The sequence below is a fragment of the Larus michahellis genome, chromosome Z (genome assembly GCF_964199755.1).
Source record: "Larus michahellis chromosome Z, bLarMic1.1, whole genome shotgun sequence".
Lineage (NCBI taxonomy): Eukaryota > Metazoa > Chordata > Aves > Charadriiformes > Laridae > Larus > Larus michahellis.
In genome coordinates, this window is record NC_133930.1 from 44,395,114 (window position 1) to 44,402,931 (window position 7,818).

The 7,818-nt window shown below is 40.9% G+C and overlaps 1 long non-coding RNA gene across 1 annotated transcript; it reads right to left on the minus strand.

Annotated features, from left to right (window-relative positions):
• Positions 1 to 207: 207 nt before the first annotated feature.
• Positions 208 to 6,682, minus strand: LOC141736184 (uncharacterized). Its single transcript, XR_012584917.1, has 2 exons — positions 6,561 to 6,682; positions 208 to 2,904 (listed from the first exon to the last, which is right to left on the minus strand). It is a non-coding gene; the product is annotated as an uncharacterized LOC141736184 (long non-coding RNA).
• Positions 6,683 to 7,818: the final 1,136 nt, after the last annotated feature.

A 7,818-nucleotide genomic window follows, 5' to 3' on the forward strand; every position in this document is an offset into this window, starting at 1 on the left:
GGAGTGTGATCCATTGTTAAGGATGAACCTTTGAAGCAAAGTAATACACCCTATGTAGAGAAATACTGTGAGCAGCTTTTGGTGAGCTGAATGAAACAACAGGTTGCAAAGCATTTTGCTTTGCAGATTGACATTCAGACCATTTTTGCATTTTTGACCCATTACTCCTCCATCCAGGCTAACACATTTTTGGAAACACTACAGAGGGGCTGTAGACGCTGTATTTGCTGACGCCAACCATAATCAGAAGCATTTCACAGGAACGACTGCTGGCAGCCGCAGTGCTGACTGTGGAAAAGCGCAGTGAATGAAAAGAAGTTGCAGTAACAAAAGCCAAATTAAAACAACGACAAACGCCCCCCTCCCCTCACATTTGCAATCATTTTGCCATTCACATGAGGCTGTGCTTCGTGCAGCCCTCCTTCCCCACCACGTCCTCACAGAGGTGCCTCTGAGCCCCCGTGCTCAGGGCTAAAACCTCAGCTGGGCACAGGGTGCACCAGCCAGACCCAAACTCCTATTAAAGAGGGTGGGGGTGGCCACCAGTCTACCGTGGAGATGTCCCGTAGCAAGCCAAGATAACATTCCTCTAAGTCACGGAGAAACAGCAATATCCAGAAGCGTGTCATCTGAGGTTTCTCTGATATTTTTTTTCTGTTGCTGTTGTTGGCCTTATGCTCATCCCTGCCCTAGAGTGGATCATGTGGGTCTCTCTCCACCGGCAGCACAGCAGATGGTTCATGGTAGCCACAGCCAGACCCAGCTGAGCACAGCAGCAAGGTCTACAACAGCACGGTTATTTTGATTTCCTGTTAAAAAAAAAATTAAAAATAATTGAAAGATTTTCTTTTTTGGAGAGGGGAGAGATCTTTTCTTTAACTGAGCAAGAAGTGGTTGCAAAAGTAAATGAAGATTAAGGAGGTTAAAGTGGAGGGGAAATTTTCAAGCCATGAAAAGTGAAATACTTAAGAATGCCCCTGCAACATTTTGTTCCAGGGAGAGCAGAGGATAAGGAAGTCAGTTCCTCAGATAAATTTATTTCACTGTTTGTGACTCAAAAGTCTCTTCATTCAAGGCATGAAAAGAAGAAATAAAGCAAGCTGTGTCACAGGGGGAAACGGACTTTGTAAAGTCCTATGTCTGAAGAAGCCAAAAACCACACGTTGAATGGAGGTAAGGGATAAATCATTTTCACATTGATATAGTTGTTTGAAGGAAATCCCATACCTCTTCCTACACATGCCCATATATACACTCAGTGTTTTCTTCAAGTAGCAGAACCAAGGTAAAATCCAACCAAGCATTAGGATTTTACAGCAAAAGGTTGTTCAAAATAACAATCCCAATGAACCATCTCAGAGGGACCTAAGCATTTTTTGTTGATCAAGTAATGGTTTTTTTATGAACATAATGTTTTTTTACTTCCACCTTTGTTAAGAAATGAGCATAATAGGCCCAAAGGAGTGCAAATAAATATTAAGCAGATTGGAGTTTCATGTTAGGAGCTAAAAGGAAATCTAGGGCTTACCTCAGCCTGATAACACATGTTACAACTACGATTGCAACATCAAAATGTGATTTTGTGTTACCTACAGTTTACATAATACAGGCAGACCAACCTGGAGCAGAGAGCTTTTAATGGGGAATGACAGGATAGAGAAGTGATGACCATGAGAACCACGAGAAGTGATGACACACAAGGACCAACAGAGAGTTCATAAATTAGGATTATTAGGGCAATCCTAATTGCCCACTGATGTGAGCAATGTTGTGGTGGATGTCTGCTACAGACCACCTGATTGTGAAGAGGCTGATGAGACCTTCTTTGGTCAACGGGAAGAAGACTCTTGTCTGCAGGACATCATATTCATGGGGAACTTCAATCACCCCAATAATACTCAAAAGAGTAATGCAGTGGGGCACAAGCAATCCAGGAGGTTTCTGGAGTACATTGATATCAGCTTCCTGGACCAGGTGATTGAGGTGCCAATGGATGGAGATGGTATGATGAACCTCATACTTACACAAAGCAATAGCTGGTTGGGAATGTGAAGGGCAGCAGCAGCCTTGGCTGCAGCGACTGTGAGAGGGTCCGGATGAAGTGCAGGATCCTGAGAAGAGGGAGCTTTGCAAAAAGCCTGGTAAGTGACGGGTCAGGAGGATTTAGCAACATATATATATATACACCTGAGGTATATATATATACTCCTGAGGTGAGGAGTTAAAGGAGATGGAGCTCAGTGGTGCGCTGTGACAGCACCAGAAGCAATAGGTGCAAACTGAAATGCAGGAAATTCCACTTAAAATAAAAAAAAAAACCAACCACTAAAGTTCTTTCTTTACCATGAGGGTGATCAAACACTGGCAGAGGTTTCCCAGAAAAGCTGTGACATCTCAATCTTGGAAACATCAAAATCTGCCTGGAGGAGGCCCCAGGCAGCCTGCTCTGGCTGAGCCTGCACAAGCAGAGGGGCCTGGACAAGACAACCTCCAAAAGGGCCTGCCAGCCTTGGCCACTCTGTGACTCTGTAACACATGAAGGAGACTTTTTCCACAGTAAGACAAGATCTGACTTCCTGGAAACCAAAAGTTGCCTTAAACTGGTCTGACTTAAGTCCCTTTAAATATGACTTGTTAAAAGAGCACATTTGTGCAGTTCTGCAGGATAGCAGGAATACAATCTTTACTCACTAATAACCTCTAATGAATTCCCATAAACCAGCATGGAAAATTGCTTTTACCAATGACAGAACTGTAAATATCTGAAACAATAATGTTACACTCGTGGCAGAGTGGTTAGAAATTACTGATGGAAGTATCCCCAAATGGCTCCACGCCCAGCCTCTCCCATTCATACCAGGTTGCACATTATCCCTTGAGTAAAGTCCACTGGCATAGACTGGGCTGTGGAAAAAAAAAAATATTTTCAGTATGAACAACTCCACATTAATAGAGTTAATAGTTTCTGAATTCAGCACAAAAACACATTAGATCAAGAACTGGTGACAAATCCTACTTCTCCGATGTCAGGTGGATTGAGTAATGTCTGGAAAGACTGATTCTAAAACGAGCGTCTGGACATGTCAAAACAGTTTAAATATCCTTTCCAGAGTGTGCAAAAATGAAGGTAACTATTCACTTCATTTAAAATATTCTTCATACCCCAATGAAGCTATTACTTACGGTACTGTAAACCTTTCCATTTTTTAATATGAATGCTCCCAGCAGCCAAAGCGTATTTAATATAACAATAACTTGAGGGAAGAGACATGATGTAAACACTTTTTTACCTGCTTTCTTAGTGGGACAGAGGTGGTTTTTAAACACTGAAGTCAGGGCACTTTCTTGATCTGCATTTGTTATACGTTTACAAGAGCACTACTGAATATTGCACAGGTCAGAAGAGTCTGGACAAGAAATATGGTTTTGTTCCCTGGAAGTACTTGGATGAAAGCTAAGTTACCTTTGATCAAGTGCAGCCTAAGTTGGAACACAGGCAATAAAAATATGTTGAATTTTAGTTCACACCAGTACAAATGACATGGAGAAAACCAATTACAGCCTTCTAAGAGTGTAATTCATTTCCCAGATTTCAAATGTCCGTGTTTGGACGTATCAGATGCTCAGCACCTTCACAGATCTAACTTTTCTATTTCCAGAGGCAGTGTTGGCATCTATCTGGATGGCTTCACCGTGACTCCAGGAGACCTCTGGTGCAGCCAGTGCTATTGGAGTATATATCTTTCAAATGAATCGTAATATTCACGACAGTGTTAACAACAAAAATTTAAGAGTTTGACTTCCAGAATATCTACAGAACGAGTCTGAATGGCTTGAGTTTTTCTGAGCTGTTTGCATAACTAGTGAAAAAATAGTTTACAATAGTTCATTTGATTTCAAGAAACATGGCAGATAAAAAATAGAGGCATCTAAGTTTTTAATTATTCAGTTCTTCTTGTTGACTGCTTTTGTTTTGTTACTTTTCCTAATTTCTTTGTTCTTCTATTCACTGCAAAGGCGTCCTGCCTAAAATAAAAATCCCCAACCTCCCTTCCTCCCCCCAAACAACAAAAAACATTTTCAAGCCACAGAAGTAGTAAGCATTATAATTTAACTGTATGTGGCAGTGGCAACTCCTCAAACAGCTGTGTTTTAAACATCTTTATGCTCTAGAAATAATCTGCAAGTATATCAAGAACACTTATGCTACATGAAATCTTTCACACACATCTCATTCTTTCTCCACTCTTCCTCATTCTCTTGTGTATATTTGTGTGAAGCAACCTTCGAATATATGCACTGATATTGGCTTCCCCACCTAGACCTTTTTTCGTTCTGAAAAAATGTGAAAGATACAAGTCTAACATTCCTTTTAATGAAACATCAAACATTCTGGTCTGCAGTAATTCTTCTGCCCTCCAAAATCAATTTCTTTTGCATTTTTGACATACAAAGCAAAGCTGAAACAAAATGTTTTTGTTGCTATCATGTTTCAATCAATAAGAAGTTTACTGTATTGTCAGTTTCTCGAATGGAAAAAAAAACCCTCCAAGCCAACTTTATATGATTTTAAGACTGCTACTGAGCCATGACTCACTTTTTTGTAACACACTTTTACTGATTTAAACTCTATTCCAGAAGAATACTTAAATATTTGTCTGTGTTATTTGAATAGTTCAACCCAGCAAAAATAGGAGCTATTTTCCCCTCCTGAATCTTTTTTTTTTTCTTTTCTAGTTTTAAGGTTCAGGGTTTTCATCTTGTAGCAGTGACAAAAAGCAGGGCATTATAAAATGTACATGGAACACTGGCTTATAGGAAGAAATTATGTAAAGAGCTTCTGTTCTTTATCTTCCCTCACAAGAAGGTTTATATGAAATTGAATGATCAGAACAGTACTGAAAAAAAATGTTCACACAAGATGGGATTAAACCATGGGATCTGTTCCCATAGACAAACCCTAAAATACAAAATGTAACAACTTTCAGAAAGGGCTAGATGCTTATATAAACTTTAAAAACATCAAGGACAAGCATTCTGGAAGAGGTATTAAAACATACTCTCCAGAGCTTATGCAAAACTATAACTATCAGTAATCAAGACGATCCCTTGTCTGCAAGTTTCTTACACTTTCATCTGAAGCATCTGGCACTGACAACTCTCAGATGTGGGATACTAGACTAGATGGATGATGGACATAATCCAGTATAACAGTCTCCACATTCTAGTTTCACTGTACAGAGGTTACTAGGGCTTTTTCTCCTCCATGTAGAACCTAAAACTTTCCCTGACAACCTTCTGCACCGCCCTGGACCACAACAAATACAACACAAAGCAGATTTGTACAAGCGTAACATTATAAACCACAAAGGTGCAATACTATCAGTTAAGTCAATTATTATACACTTTATATCCTTTTCTTCTCTAAAAGAGATATTCATTATGAAAAGAGAGTTGTGAAAAGCAAGAGTTAATTAATGAAGTTTTATTCACATTTACTATATTAAAAAGAATAGAAAAGTGAAATTATTTTCTAGAGATCTTACTCTTGGAATCTCTGCTTGCAGCACAAGCTCTTTCACAAGCAACCTTTTTCTTTTTCTTTTTTTTTACTACCAAACATTTTAGAATCAGCATTTTAACCCAATATCAATTTTTAACCTTTAAGCCCTGATTTTCAGCTGATGTGACTCAGCATGTCTGTGTTTATCTCTCTACAGCCATTACAAACCCGAAAGATCAGTAGGAAACACCAAAGGTGCCTGATCCCTGTCCCACCTGAATGGTAAGAATGACTGAAGGGCATTTTTCCCAACATGTGCTTGTCTAAATGCTTTTTAAAGGGGAAACACCAGCCTGTGATTTCACCCTTGCGTGACAGCTGTCTTGGTGACTCTTCCATTGCTTCACAGTCCTTACCATCCACCTGAGTTACAGGAAACCAGGGCCTGGCGAAAAGCAACAGTGGATTTATCTGAAGCTGCAAGGTTTTCTGACAGCCCAATAAATGTTTCCTTGCCTGTTTTAATGATGCCAATATTTCCTAATCCCTTAATAGAACTGTGTAAAAAAACCCTAAATATTCAATTTTCTGACGCACATCTGGTACGATCCTAAAATTTAAATACACACTTGGCGAACTCAATTGAAAGCCTTGCCTTCTCCAGTGACACGCACTTTCTGTCTGCCACAAAAGAAAAGGTGGAAGTCTCTCACAATACAGTATTATTCACAGGCCTCCAGATCTGGCTTATCCTGTCCTCGGTAATATTACACATATCAGGACGCAGATCAACTATAAAGCATTCCTTAGGACAATTGCTGCGACCAGCCGCTGCTTTTTAAATAGAAAATTAAGGTTATTCCAGACTTTTCCTCAGACATACAGTAACAAGTTGCCTAGCACTGCATGGCAGGGAGGCATGCGGTTATATGAGATGCCTGGGAGAGCAAGAGAGCATGCTACAATGCTGGGAATTTAAAAAATGCCTCAGAGATAAGGTGGAGGCTGCACACATATAGAAGCAGGCAGTTATGAAGTAAACGTCACTATTTCTTACCAGGGGTGAGGCAGCTCTGCGCAGCGCTGTGCGGATGGGCTCCACAACGTGTGAATGCTGGAGCCTGATGGGGATCCTTCTGCCCTTGCGTCTGCTCAGCTCCTGTTAAGTTCAACATTTTGTTGTCTTTTACAACAGTGCTTTAGGTAGGGCCAGGAGAGCACTGCCACTTCCCACCCCTTGATTCACCATGGCAAGAGCAGTCCCAGAGGGCACCAACTGTTTTTTTTCAGGGTAAAACCAGACCAGCAGATGCATCCCAGGAGGTCACCTAAAGCCACTCCAGCCACTCCTCTGCACCTTGTCCAAAGAAAAAATCCCCCAAGCAGGTAGTTAGTGGGCCTCTGCACCACCGGTTTCACTCTGCTGGTCTGCTCTTCCCATGTTCCACTACTTGCAGCTGCTGGAACCTTATTACCCTGCAAAAGTCCAGGTAGGTAATGTGAATTTACAGAGCACTTTGGTGGACAAAAGGCTAGTGTGACACCATTATCCACACTGATTGCTACATCTTTGGTAGCATCAGCAATCGAGACACAAGAAAGATCAGCAATGACATATTTTTGCTACTTACGAGCCCATATGGTTCATACCTGCCCACTGATTGACCTCCAAGGGAGGCTTGTGCTGCTTCACAGCCTGCAGTCTGGTGCAGCTTAAAAGCACGTTTTAGCCATCAGCTCAAAAAAGCACTGTTTGGCTTTTTCAGATAGACAGTGTTTTTGAACCAGATGAACATGGCAGAGCCTGCTTAGACTAGAGGCTGCACTGTGCGACAACCTGCGGTCCCCTCCCCCTTCTGCAGGACAACGCAAAGAGTAAGTTCTACTTCTGTTTCTCCGTGGCACCATTTTAGCAGGTCTTGTGCAACACCACGATGTGGTTGCTTCAGTTTTCCAACATTGCAGGGAGATGTTTAAATTTTGAAACCATGTGGTCATTTATGAAAACAACAGTTCCTCTTATATTTTGCCATGGTATCTTTCACATTTTCTTTTACACATATGTCCCTTCAAAAACAACCCAGTACCAAGCATAAATCAGCTGTCAGTATCCATTTAAAGATATCCTGCTTGAGAATATCAGGATGTGCATGGTGCAGTATATTTAGACAAAACCCATCCATATCCTTTACACAAGAATCATTTTTGGCTTCCCTTTTTTTCCCCCTCTTCCTCTTCCCTTCCAAAATATGGACCATAGGGTGCATATCTTGTTACTCAGTAGTACACGAAGGTAAACTCTGCATTTCCTCTCC